The following is a 13,819-nucleotide window of genomic DNA, read 5'->3' on the forward strand; positions in this document are numbered from 1 at the left end:
GCTCCTGTCCAGCCTAAGGCTGAATGCCAAATGGGGTCCGAGGTCATGTTGAGAGACATCAAGATTATAAACGTAGACAGTAGGATTAGCTAATCAGGCCAATTTGCGAAGTGCCATTAAGTCATTATGATATTAAGATAACAGATCTCTCTTTATCCCATTATCTACAGATCTAAAGCGGTGTCTCGTGCCTTCTGCTCTTTATTGGAGAAAACAAACTGTATTTTTTTTTACTGTCTAACATGTAATATTTACAAAAAAAATTTAATGTAAGAACCAAGGACTATAAATCAAATAACAAGTCAGTAGTACTTGGAGTCCCTTTTCTTTCACAGAAGGAATGTTAATTAAGTCTTTCTGAAGTGAGAAGTTTGCTTGATATTTGGACCAACAAAACCTACTTTGCATTCACTCTTTTAATTATTCATGACCTTTATACATTTTATTGTGGCTTCAGTGCGAAAACGTTCCCCCCACCAATTAACCAACCACAGACCGGGCACGCTGCCCAGCGAGGTCCTACACTATCAATTCATCAGAGCTTTACTAAAACAGAAGCCTTGTCTAGTGAGTTTACTGCACCTGGGGCGGTGGGCTGTCTGAACGTGGGTGGGATTCTGTTTTCATCAAGAGGATTAAGCCCAATAAATCTGTTTCTGGGATTAAGATTGGGATCTGTTTGGACTACTTAGCAGTTGCTAATACAGTGGTGTTTCTTCTCTAATTAGACTGCTGTTTCAGCAGCAACTGTTGCTCGCCTGACTTTTCATTCCCTTGTAAATAGAAACGCCCAGGTCAAGTGACAGTTTTTCAACAAAGCATGGCATGGATTGAATACCTTTCAGTTTTGCATGTAACAAAAGACACTGTATTTATTTGAGAAAAAGATAATTAAATTCATGCTTGTCTTTTAAAGAATAGTGGCACTATTGCTACAAATGCTAAAATCTATTTTGAATTGAAATGAAATAGCTTGGCATCATGGTCTGTATCTCCAATAGTTTATTGGAAAACTACATATCCTCATCTGAGGTTTGAAAAACGGACTCCATGATATAGGATTTTTATTTTTGAGTTGTTCAGAAGTTCTTTTTTGTGGTAAAAAATGGCAATTTAAGACACTAAATACTATGAAAATATATGTTCATAGTATGCTAACTAGGTAAAACTTCAAGATCCTGGTCCATCTCTGCCTATTAGAACCTCTCGACCTTTTTTCTGCCCTTTGTTCAAGACAATATTCAAAAGGCCCTGATATGTGTATGATAAAAGCTGGACATTTTACTCAAACTCATCTTTATTTTTATTTTTTATTTTTTTAAGCATTTTAATTAACATTATATAACTACATTTTAATTATTATAAGAATTGGGCACTCTTGTTGAGAGAACTACTGGTCTAAAAAGTGGAAGAATTGTAATCAGGAGATCTTACTGATCATAGGGTTGGATTATAAAAGTCAATCCATGAACATGGAATGACAGAAATGTAGTAATTTCACAATAAATGTATATAATTAAAGTCTACTGTGTTTCACAGTCAACACGTGGCTTTTTGGCTAGGTTCAAAAAAAGGGAAAAGTTCACTTTTAGATAAACAAGGCAACACAATAACTACTTGTGGAGATAGAAAAACAAACGAAAAGGCAGAGAGCTGACTGTTTCTGTCAGTTTCAGTTCTGTGAATTTACATGTTTGTGCTAGTAGCTTAATTTTAACAAGAAAAGTAAAGTGTTCCAATGTTTTGCCACTTGCTTGAGCAACTTAATATACAAATAATTCTTTGTTTAGCCTATATTTATTGAGTTTAACGAATGTCTATGGAAGATTATACTGTACTGTGATAACAGATCACAGTGCTGAAAAAGCATGTTCAGTAATAGTTTGGATTTGAATTCAAAATAATGGATACATGTTGTGTTTGTGGTAGCATAAACAACCGTGCATCAGTAGCTACTGCAAACTGCAAACGCGTCCTGCTTCTGCACCGCATACGTGACGCACTTCACTGGCACGGAGTACAGTATGTGTCAAACAGGCGTAAATTGTGGTGGGGTTCATGTGCGTCCAACTCGTTCATATCTATCCGACATGACTTGAAAGCATCATAAACAGCCACATCAAAGAATATAGTAGCCCTTATGACGCAAATATGGCAGCATCTGGGTTGTGTACTTCCAGGAGATAAGCTGAGCAATTACCAATAACTTCTGCCATGTATTAAAGATATAAAGTCACCAAAAACCATTAAATGGAAGTTTTATGAACAAAATAAATATGCATAGTGTAGTTGGTGTATTCGAATCAAATCAGTTGCGTTATTAACTTAAACAACCAACGAGTGCAATCTTGTGCAGAAATAGGAGAAAAATTACTTTAAGTGTGACTACTCGTCACCCCCAATAATTTGACGGGCCAGCGCGCGGTCGCGCGGAGCTCATCCCTGCACGTGAGAGCAGATGCCAACAAATGCGCATCGTCTCAATCACCTGAGCGATAGCGGCCACCGGGACCTCCGAGTCTGAATACTGCCTCATCCGTGCTTTACTCAAGCCCATTATTTACAAGCGGTTTGATGTCCTTTAAGGAGGATATGAACTGCTCATTTCGGATTCAGGATTGATAGACTGGATTTGCATCAAGAGTGTCAGGTTCTGACACAAATACGCTGCTCAGCTTGAAATAAAATAATAACAAAAGAAACAAAATCAATGAATTACTATTATTTCTGTAAATAATGGGTGGCTAATTAATTATTATTATTTTTAAGTTAGGGCCCACTACCAGAAACCTAAAGCGAACGCTTAAAATATAGCCTATTACATTTTTTAAAATGGCAAAATAACATTTTTCTTTAATAATTATATAATAATAAAAAATATATAATAAATAAGAACTACTGTTTGCAATCACACTATAATTTTTTTTCTTTCCACTGTTGAACACAAGGTGGCAGTCGAGATTAATATTACAACAGAAAAGAGGCTTTCATTCACCAAGTTTCGCATTGTTTGTTCCCAGTTAACATGCACCATGTGACATTTATTTGTAGGCTGGATGTTATAATACCACCGTGTGCTCTACATATTTTAGTTCTTTGTTATTATCATTCAATGTATTTCGTGTAGACATTAACCATTTACTTTTAGTTCGTTTACTTTAATTCCAAATACACTTAATTACATTATATATTATTACATAAAATAAAAATAAGTGTTGCATGTCAGTGTTTTTTTTTTTTTTTTGCTTTCAAGTACAGGCCTATGGCATCAGCCTCACAATACTCATAGACTCACACTGTCTAATTAGTCTACTCTAGGCATCCTTTTTTCACACAAAGCTCTGTATCTTTACATTTAGTATAGATAGAAAAGATAAATCCAGCTGGCTTTCTCTGACTCATAAGTCTGGCTGTGGTCCACAGTGTGTCTCACTCAGCAGAGGGCAGGCTGTGCTCCCCTCTTCCAGGCCTGGTAGGGAGTCATCAGGGAAGGGTCTCAGACCACAGCCTTCCTCTTCATGATGAGTAATTTCTGAAGCATTAAAGGTCATACAGGCAGGAATAGGATGAATGTTATTTTTAGTTTAATGACCCACCTCCATTGTCCTATCCTGTTACAAAGTTGACTGTGTAATATAATCCCATTTATTCTTATCAGGAACTCATCTTTTACTACAAATTGTGTTTTTGGATAAAGTAGATATGGAAATTTCACAGCAGTTTAGGATAAGAGTGTTGATTAAACATTACATTATGTCTGTCTGAAAGGCTGTCTCACTTTTTTTGGCTTCACACATCAGTTTAGTTGCTTATTAGCTTTTCAGACAGACATGTGGCCTCCATATGTCACAAGATGTTCGGAAGTTTGTCAGTTAGTAAAATTAACAGCACACTCTGGAATATGTGCAGTTGTATCCTTAAGAATCAATTTCTCTTTTAATCCATAAAATGACTTTGGTGTAAAGTCAGGATGATTAACTCAGGTTCTGATCATATTTTTTACAAAATGAATTTTTAGGAGACCCGACAAAGCATTATATCAAACCATTGAGTTATTATAACAGAAAGATATGGATGCCTTAATATCAGGCAAGCCCAGGTGGGGGGCTGACAGGAAATGTGATTAAAATCCTTCCAGACTGCATCCTCTCAACCTCCTGCACAGCTTGTGTGTTTGCTCTGAGTTAAACATACCAGGACTGTTCACAGATCCATTCTCCACTGGTGGAAGTGTTTGTTAATGAGTGATCTGATGACAAAGGTCTGACAGGCCCTCTACCACACACAGACTGATGGCTCAACCTGCTTCCCCAAGGTCGCCTGGGTTATCATTGGCCACAAAACAATGGGACGGGCCCAATGGGGCAGGGCCTGGCACTTGCCAGGTCTAGCATTGACAGGCTGCATGTCTACAGACACTGCACTGGACACACAGCCCTCTACACTCACCCCGTCACTCATCATGGCTGATAACAAGAGCAGGGCTGTCACTACTCATTCATTTAGCCATGCCATGAATGGACTGAGAGTTGCCCTCTGACCTCTCAGGTCTGCTGCTATTACTCCTCACAGCCCAATCAGCACTGAACAGAGAAACAATGAGCTCTGTAAGTGCTGAATAGAACTGATGAAAGATATTGCTTGGTAATGCAAGATTAGAAAAGTATGTACTTATAACAAGGCCTAGATTTTTCAGATGCACATTGTTTAGCATTTTCTCGACTGATTTGATTAGAAAAGCTGTTAAATACTGTGGAAGTGGTTTATAATCATACATTGTAAAATCTTAAAATATGCTTTATCATTGGACAGTTTCTTTATAATATCTTAGCTTAAGTAAGGCTCAAGATTTATTTGCAGTATAGGTTAATTTTCTAAATGAAAACATTTCTAATGATGATAACTTTATTTATTATTATTATTAATACTAATATTAATAATATATGATAAAATGTCATACGTTTCTAAAAATAAATTCCACAAAATATTAAAAATATTATTCTAAAATATAAATATATAATATAAATTAAACATTTACACTACTACTAATAATAGTTGTTTATATTTGTAAATATTAAAGTCTAATTGTATAATAATAATTTTTATAGGCTTCTGCATCCCTGTGACAAGATTAGAGAAAGGTGGATGGAAATAATTTTAAATAATACATTTTTTGAATTATGCAAATGCCTTTGAGATTAAAAGACAGCTTGTAATAATAATAATAATAATATATATATATATATATATATATATATATATATATATATATATATATATATATATATATATATATATATATATATATATATATATATATATATATATATATAAATATATTATATATATATAATGTTATAATATTATTATATGAGATTTATAAGATATTTACTGAAAACTTTCAACTATGTATACAATAAAAAAAAAAAGTATTTTGTTCTATACACGCTTTTTATATAAATCACTGATGTGTTTTACTGTTGTTTAGGTGAACTGTTTAGAAATAGGGCTTTTGTTGTGCTTTCACACAGTTATAAGCCATTATGCTTTGACAGGCACTTTTGACGTCATCTATGATTCTCTTTCATGTACCTTCCAAAACACACAGTTTTTAGATGGTTAAATCCCATTCTTAGATTCATCTAGGTGTGTCTTCATCCCACGCTCCACGGTTCGCATGCTGCTTCTGTTCTGTGTACAGTAGAGCTGGGTCCTGGCAGAGCAGCCCGGTGAGCAGAACGTTGAGACATTGCTGCTTTAGGGAGTGTTTCGTGTGCCTGTGTACTTGGCTCTGCAGGGCTATAGAGAGCGGATGACGTCAAGGCTGGAGTGTAATGAGGATCAGACAGTAAATCACAGAGCATCCGCTCTCTCACCGCAAACACACCCGGCTCGGCCTGGGGAGGACACATCTGGACTCACTCCTACTCTCTCTCTTGGTTCACTCCCTTACTATGTGGCCCATGGATTGGCTGGACAGACAGAGCAATAGCCTGCTGCTGAGAGGAGTGAGGTCTGGTGCTTTCCCTGGACTTCCCCCTGCAGTATGCCAGGCTTCAGGCTGAGGCCCGAATAGCAACTGAGATGCTACTTGTGCATGTGGGCTTCAAATAAATCATACTAGATGTGGCTTTTATCAATTATATAGTTTGAAATGTTTTTGGCGGCTGATGCTGTTTGAAAAATGAGCAAGGGGGAATTTAGAAGGTAGAACTTTCCAGACTTGTAATTGCTGTGACGTGATCATTACAGAAGGTAGTGTTTAACATCCAATTAAATTGCTGAATTACTAACACTCACCATCCTCGCTTCAGTCCTCAGCATGGGACCTACAGGTATGCAGTGTCTCAGAGGAGTTAGGGCTAAATGTTATCTTATTTTTCAGGTAAATGGGCCCAGAGCATACAAACGTTTCCTTCTCCGGAGGAGTCTGTTTGTGTCCTTCTGATTTGGATCAGCAATTCTCTCCCATCACTAGCTAATTAGTCACTGGTGACATCCGCCTTACCCAGTGTAAAATTGTATTGCTCTTTCATAGCTAAAGAGATGTAATTGAGTTCTCAGTTGCATATCATTGGATTATGACTGTGTTTTAGATTTTTCTCCAAAAATTTATTTGAAAAAAAAAAAAAAAACAGGATTATAACCATAAGAATTACAATGATCTTTATAATAAACCAGAGGTTTAGTGCAGTTGCGTGGGGGGGGGGGAGAACGCGCGTTAGCAGAAGCCAGAGATTACTGTTTATAATATTTGGATAGTTTTCTAACAAAAATTCATCAATTCACTACAGGAGAACTTTATTTCCCTGGACTGTTGAACAGAAACCACTGCCCAGTGTCATAAGGCTAGGAAGAGCCAGGAATTTTTTTTATATAACTCTGATTGATTTTGTCTGAAAGAAGAAAGTCAAATACACCTAGAATGGCTTGAGGGTGTGTAAATCATGGGCAAATTTTCATTTTTGGGTGAACTATCCCTTTAACTTACTGTTTTGTGAAACTTTGAGACTGACTTTGAGATTACTGGGGGCTTTTTGTTCTTGGAAAACATTTAAGGAAAAACTTAAAACATTTTCTGTTGTGTAGAAGAAATAACTGAGAACTTTTGAGGCCCTATAAAACAATATTGTTTCATAACCATTGAAATTTTTTTTTAAACACCCTCTGCATGTGCTATGTTTTCTATTAGCAGTAACTCTTATCTCTTATGAGTTTGTTTGTATGTGTAAATGAAGGTTTTTAGGAGTCCCAGTGTTTAATTCTCTTGTTGAATGGCAACATTCTTCACCAGTGCTGTCAAATTACCCAGAGCTGAATGAGACCAGCGAGGTTATAGATAAGATTTGGAGGTGAAAACAACTAAATTAACACAACCAATGAGTTAATTCTTTCATTCTCTTCAAGAGCGTGGAAGAATTTGTGTCCTGGCAGCCCCATTCTCTGGACAATAAGGTGGACTCCAAGCAAGTGCTGCTGACAGGACCCTGTTCTCGAGGAGTGCTGCTCTCTGAAGGGTAATAGCCCTTATGTAGTTGACGACACGGTCTGAGGCAAGAGGTTGGAGCTTATTTGCTTGAATGTTGCCATAACAGTAGGATAACAAGTAGTTGCAACCGATGTGTTGCCTTGTTTAATGAGCCATGCGAATAGGGGATAGGTCATAGGTCAGACAGGGCTTTAAGCACTTTTAGCTCTTTAAAAGACACAAGCATCACTCCGATACTTTAATATACCTCAATACATGTCTCAAAACTTCTCAAGGTTATCGCACCGTATTGATCCAGACTTATGATGGTGACTAAAAGCAGACATATCCTTCTGAGCAGTTAATCTGTGGTGTACCTTGCCAACTAGAGACAAGAACTTTTTATACCTCTCCGCAGGAGCTCCCTGCCCTTCTCTCCCACAGCTCAGTGTGGAGCTGCCCCACTCTTTGAAGTGATATTTACTCTCTCATTCATCGCATGAGAAGAAAAATAAAAAAGAGGTAAAATAAAGAGAAAGAAACACCTGCCAGACAGCAAACAGCTCCCAAGGTCCACAGCTCCTCAACAGCGATCCCCATGATGTCATTGCAGCCACATAAAACACTGCAAGTTTTCTGCCTCTACTTTGTGATTGGCAGACGCATTAAGAGCAGTGCAGGTTTTGTGTAAAACTGTCTGACAACTGTCTGTCAGCCGGACAAGTCAGAGGTTAGAGGTTTAAAGTTGCCAATAATGATTTTTGATGAAGTACAAACCTGCTTTTCATCGTCCAGAACTTCTCAGTCCCAACGATCTCAGATTTCTTACTAGATTTCTTTTGAAGTGTGAAAAATAATGTCCTGTGCTGATATAAAACTCAAAATGTGACTTTGCTTAAGCTTCAAAGAGATGAGAGCGACAGTCGGTCGAAAACACAAGCTGTTAGCTTTCCACGATAGTCTCAGTTTTAATCAAACAGGGTGAGCTGCATGCTGGGAATGAAGTTTCACTCTTGGCCACCAAAAACATGAGCCTGCCTAAACAATGGGGAACTCAAAATAAACTTAGACTCCTTCGCTCCCTCTCCAAGCTCCCACTGTGGGCAATATGATAAGAGAGGCAGGAGCAGGACATCAAGACATTTAGGCCTTTAATGCATTATGAGGTTCACACAGCGAAATCACATTAAATACTTTAATTCTTACTGTTGGGGTGGGGTTGCTGAGGTGAACGCGTAGAGGGGGGTTGGTTCCTCCATACACTCCATTTGATTAAAAAACCCCTTCATGGGTGCATGTGCTATACTTTTATTACTCTTAGGCAGCACTTCATAGCCGTTCTGCTGGCTGGTGTTCACAAACAGTTTTGACGATATGAGGAGAGGATTCACAATATCGGTTTAGGACTCTTGTGTGTCAATCAAATCTTTTCACAGTGTTATATCTGATTTATTTATTTATTTATTATTTTTGAGATAATGAGGAAGATATGACATGTACCTCCATTGAATCCAAAAAGTCTTGAGGACCGCAGAGAATGTGTCATGAGCATCAGTGTCGTATGTCATACTTAATGATGTTGCTAATTTGATAAAGGTTTTAAAGTTCCCAGTATGCACTCTGGCATGAATAAATGACCTTTATGGTCAGAAATGTGCACATTGAATAAGCTACCATAACAACAGTAAAAGTTGACTTACAGAGCAAAATGATCTATTTGTGTTAATTAAGTTTTAAACCGTGTGTTACCTTTAGCTGTAATGTTGTGTTAAGCATGTAAGGTACAATAACACATTAAAAGATGTCAAAAAATAACATAATTAGCAATCTCTGATTAATGTATCCCCCTCTTTTTGCCATCTCCCCCTGCTGACAATAGTTTACCATCAGATGTCCCTCCCCCTCAGCTGTGAAGGATCTTGTGATTTGAGATCCCTCCTGTGCAGTCATTCTAAGGAGCCCGAGGCCTCGTTACCCCCAAATACCCAACACTCTCTCTGTCAGACCCCCTGTGAGCTCCAGCATGGTCAAACGTCTGCTGGCCATGTATGTAAATGCCATAAACTTGCAGCCTCAAGGCTCTCTGTTTGCTCTCCTCACATTACCCATATGTCACCTTGCTGCCTGCAAAATCTATAGTACGTACATCCAGAGCTATGCTAAATTAATTGATTATATTGAGCCAGATTTGTTCTTTTTGTTCTCCTTGCCATTGGTGTCTTCTCCATTTAGAGGAGTGAGTCAATGTGTGTGCGTTTTCCTGAGCAGAAGCAAAGACCTCCACTTGCGTTGCACTTCCCCGCTGCGTCACTTTTCCAGTCCGAGGCTATTTCTGAACATATTGACGCGTTGTCCAGCTGTGCCGCTGAGACTCTGCTAAATACTGACCCTAAGCCACAGGTTACAAGTCCAAATCCTGCTCATTAGGGCCCTAATTGATTGTAATGTGGTCTTTGAGAAGCACTCCCTGCTATGGGGTGGTACTGCTATGAGGTGGTACTACGGGTTTCCCCGCCGTCCCTTTCCTGTTGTCTGCATCGGACACCAGCAGGGTCTACGGTTTGGCTACAGTCGGCCTTTGCAGACGGAATCATTAAAAGCAAGGGGTGGCACGAAGCCTTTCATTGTGGCTGTTTCCGTGTACCAGCTTGAGCCCAGCACAGTGTCCACTCTGCCTTCCCAGCAGGAGAACCCCATCCTGGGAAGGACATTGTTGGGCTCTCCCCTTGACTTGCTGCCTGCTGCTTGAGATGCATGGGTTTGATTTTAATGCCAAGTCCTTGGACTAAAGCCCACCTTGCAGGGGAGCTAGGTCAATATTGGTTTTGAGAGCATGTGGAAAAATGTCAAAATGTTAAGTTCTATTCACTTTTCCCAGTTCTGTTTGTTTCTGCTGTGAAAGGCCTAGTGGGCCATTAGTGTAAACAGCGCTTTGTCTCAGCTCAGTCTCCAGCAGGAGGAGACAGAACAAAACAGATATAGAGATTTAAGTCTGGCCTTAAAAAGGCAAAACAGCAGGACTTACAGAGACCTTAAAATGAAAAAAAGAGAGATAAAGAAAACAAACTGTAATAATCCCACTGTAGGTGAATGAAACGCAATGCATCTTTTGAATCATTCTCCCTGTCTGAGGTTGGAGAATATTAGGTTCTGAAAATGGAGGGAAAGGGAAAGGCTTTGTTTGAAATGCAGGATGAATTTACACACATTAGCCCCACTTAATAGAATGTTCTTTCAATTATGGGCACTTAGACAATTATGCACTTTTGACACTCTCAGTGGTATATATAAACCACTGAAAGTGTCAAAAGTGCATCATTTTATAAGTGCCCATAATTGAAACATCATTCTAATAATACTAATAATAATAATTATTATTATTATTTAATAATAATTTATATATTATAATTTTGCATAATTTGATTTACCTTCAAAATGATATAATTCCGTCACTCATAAATAGCATTTTTTTTTGAGAAAACTGTATTAGTGGTAAATTATTGGAATAATGCTGTGGGACAGTCGTAATCTACAATTTTTATAATAGATTCTCATATAGTAAGTCTGGATTTGGGAGTTCATTTTTAACTGAAGACAAGCACTTGAATGACTAATGATAACGTTTCTTGACAGTAAAAGGACTGAGATTAACAAGACTGCACTGATGATCAGGCTGGTTGATAAGACACTACAGTTTACAGTTTGATAAGACACTATCCTGTTTTCCATGATTTGGTCAAAACCTTCCAGGCTCCATTTGAAATAAAAAATGTCTTTAGAAAAATCTAGATCATCTATTGATTTTAAACATTTTTGGCGTGCGTCACCTGTATTTCTGCATTCTGTTTGTATAACCAGTGGAAGTAAATGTAAAACGTAAAGATGTCATTTTACACATTTTGCAGAGGGATTGCAATCACCAATTTGGGTCATTGACTAAGAATATTTGCGTAATGTTGTTTAAAATCGGTCATTCTTCTAGATATATTGTCCACACTGATAAACAAGGGCTTTTAGGACATCAGGTCTGAAAAATGCCCAAAATGCCCCTTTATTGCCATGAAAATCTGACTCTACAATACAAATTTCTACTGGAAACGGATGACATTGTGTGCTATTTTACTGCAGTCCATCCCCTTCCTCTCACTTTGAGCTGTCCTTTCTCTTCATGGCCCTGAGGGACCATGCCACTCTCCCCTCAATGAGTTCAATTAAACATGCAGCAGTAAAACTGTTCTCACTCCACCTCCTCCTCTATTTTCTTTCACCACATTCTGCTCTTTTATTTGTCTGTTCTGCCTTTTATTGCCCAGGAAGACTGTGTCACATGGCTTTTTCTGAAAAGAAACAAGGAAGAAAACAGTTAATTTAAAAAATGGGAAAAAAAATGGGAAAAAAATGATAACTAACTGCATTGATAATACATTAATAACATTTACAGCAATGACATACAAAAGTCTCCATAAAGCTATTTTCAGGCATGTATCCTCAAATGTATTGACCTTACATAGCGTTTCAAGACAAACACATTTTTCTTTCTTGTATTGACGTATTTCTTACTGAAACAGGAAATTTGACAGCCATGAACTAGTCAGATGCAGATGGAATTGGGGTTGGGACTTTCTCATTCTAGAGCATATGATTGGACAAAAATCTGTAAGGTGCAGAATGAGTCATCAATATTTTTGGCAAATTTTCCTTGATGAGAAAGATTGTTAAAACAAATTCTTTTTTTTCAGTGTTTAGAAGCACACTACGATACACTACCATACACTTAGCCTCACAGCTAATGGTCTTTTAGTTCTGTCTTTTGAAATAAAACATGCCTCTAGATACAGTATTTGTTTTTTTCAATGATAATTACTAACTTTATAGGTTGTAGACAGATATTAACTAAACCAAAGATAACATTATCTGCCTCATCTCTGTGGTTCACAGTTGCTAATGGGATAACTGAAGACCCTCACACCTTGAAGAAACATCTCAGACTCTGTTCACACATTGTTGTTATTTATGGCTATGTGCGATTAGGTCTTCCACACTTCAGGTGTCGGGCATGGGCCGAGATGACTCCTCTGTATAAACTCCACCATACATGAGCATTACAAGGTTTACTCACACTGACCCTACACAAACAAATAACATTTACATGGGCAGCCGTTCCACTGAGGTCATGTTAACCACACATACTCCCTTCAGTGGTCTGTACAAAGCAACATTTCAGTCAGACTGTGGGGGAGCAGAAGAGAGACAGAATTGAGTTCCAAAAACATCCAAATACCTATTTTTGTCCTATTTTGAAACAATTTTTATTTAAAACATATTAGAGAAGATTGTGTTTCTACAAATGAATGATTTTTTAGTTAGTAATAATATTGTTGATAGATTTCAATCAGGTTTCAGAGCTGGTCATTGTACAGAGTCTGCTTTATTGAGGGTTAGATGTAGATTCAGGTAGTCCTGTTGTTCTTCTACTGTTGGATCTCAGTGCTGCCTTCGACATGGCTGATCATGATATCCTCATTGATCATCTCAAATACCAAGTGGGTATGCAGGGTTTAGACTTGGTCTTGTTTTCATCATATCTTAAAGGTAGAACCGTTTCAGTCAGTTAGGGAAATTCTTCTGTTGTACTATTAGTGTGTGGGGTTCCTCAGGGCTATATCTTGAGACCAGTTTTGTTTCACCTTTATTTGATTCTATCAGGAAAGATCTTTGATAAGCACAGTAAAAAATTACCATCTGTATGCTGATGATTTTCAAATTTATTTCCCTATAAAATATGAGTAGCAATATGGGTTGGCAAACAACTTTCTTCAATTGAATGAGGACAAGTCAAGAGTTTATTGTTTTTGGCCAGAAAGGATTTGGTATGGATTCTAATGACAATCTGTTATTGCTTCCGGGGAAAAGTCTATTCTCTCTTTCAGTGATTTAGAGAAGGTTGTTCATTCCTTTTTATGTTGTCTGGTTTGGATTATTGCAACGCTTTCTATCTGGGTGTGAGTCAGACTTCCCTCGTTCACCTGCAGCTTGTTCAGAACTCAGCTTCTAGGCTTTTAACTGGTACCAAAAAAGAGACCACATAACCCCTACATTGGTTCCATTGCATTGGTTACAGATTTGATACAGAATCCAGTATATAGTGCTGTCATATGTTTTTAAATCTCTCCATGGCTTAGCACCTGAGTATGTTTCTGATTTAATTAGTCTACCTTTGATATCTCTTCTCTCCATTGATCAACTGATCTACAAATCTAATTTTTAGATTTGGTGCTTTGCAAGTATTCATTTTGGACCCTTATTTGGAGCATTTTTATTTAAACTTTGAATCCAGACAGCACATACTGT

This window comes from Carassius gibelio, chromosome A23 (genome assembly GCF_023724105.1).
Source record: "Carassius gibelio isolate Cgi1373 ecotype wild population from Czech Republic chromosome A23, carGib1.2-hapl.c, whole genome shotgun sequence".
NCBI classification, from domain to species: domain Eukaryota; kingdom Metazoa; phylum Chordata; class Actinopteri; order Cypriniformes; family Cyprinidae; genus Carassius; species Carassius gibelio.